Below are 969 nucleotides of genomic sequence, written 5' to 3'. Positions count from 1 at the left end.
TAAAAAAGTTTGAAAAAACTCAAGATATGTCTCACTGGAAAGCTGAGAAAAAAAATCGTAAAGAATAGTTCGACTAGTTACTTCTATAATGAATTACTTTTCTTCGCAAATTTTAAGTTTTGTTTCGCGTTGAAATTTTGAAAATTCATAACTCCAAAATGTTTCATATTTAGCCGAAATGAAAAAAATTACCTGTCCAATATTTTGTCTCAAATAATATGAAAAAAACATTCGTAGAAAAAACATTGCTGAATGTTAATTTTGGACTTAATGAGCCATATAGATTAATAGTCATGATTATCCCTAAATAAAATGTGGGTATTCATATTTATTTTTGCTTAAAAATTTATATTATGTATGTATATACATATAAAATTATGTAAGCGTATATATATTTATGATCATTGCTCTATATTTCATATTTATATATTTATATTTGACGTAATTTGTCATTATCTTCAATGGCAAATTCCATGCAATATTGTTGTGTGCGGTCAATTGCGGAAGTTTATATGTATATATGTATATAGAAATAGGCGCGTGAGTACTGGAAATATTTTTACAAATTTTATGTCTATTGGCTGTGGTTATTACATAAGAAGGCTTATGCCGGTTGCCTGGCTTAGTTTCTATATTAGGTTAACTATTAGCGATGGATTTACATATGTACATATGGTTGCAGAATATATTTGGAAGAGTTTTTAAAGTTTTTTATAGCAGATGTTCAGAAAGTGCTCACTTGCCAAACCAAGTTTGGCTTCGCGAGAACTTAGAATGAACCGAATCGAGCAACGACTGGTATAAATCATATAAACTGGCATAATTAAATGTTCTACATTATAAAGAGCGGTTATATTAMTTTTATGAGTTATTCAAACAGTCTCTTGTATTAAATTTAAATGGATGACTTTGTTGTTTCTCTTACATTTAAAACTTTTAACAAGAATTAAATTAAAAAAAATAAAAAAT

At 27.3% G+C, this 969-nt stretch overlaps 1 protein-coding gene across 2 annotated transcripts in view; it reads left to right on the top strand.

Annotated features, from left to right (window-relative positions):
- The window catches only part of LOC108978653 (fructose-bisphosphate aldolase), a 20,004-nt gene that overhangs the window by 6,684 nt on the left and 12,351 nt on the right, over positions 1 to 969 (top strand). The window lies entirely within an intron of this gene.

This window comes from Bactrocera latifrons, unplaced genomic scaffold (assembly GCF_001853355.1).
Source record: "Bactrocera latifrons isolate USDA-ARS-PBARC rearing strain unplaced genomic scaffold, ASM185335v1 scaffold_125, whole genome shotgun sequence".
In the NCBI taxonomy this organism is placed as follows: domain Eukaryota; kingdom Metazoa; phylum Arthropoda; class Insecta; order Diptera; family Tephritidae; genus Bactrocera; species Bactrocera latifrons.
Note: the sequence above shows the minus strand (reverse complement) of the source record. Positions and strands in the feature narration are given on the sequence as shown.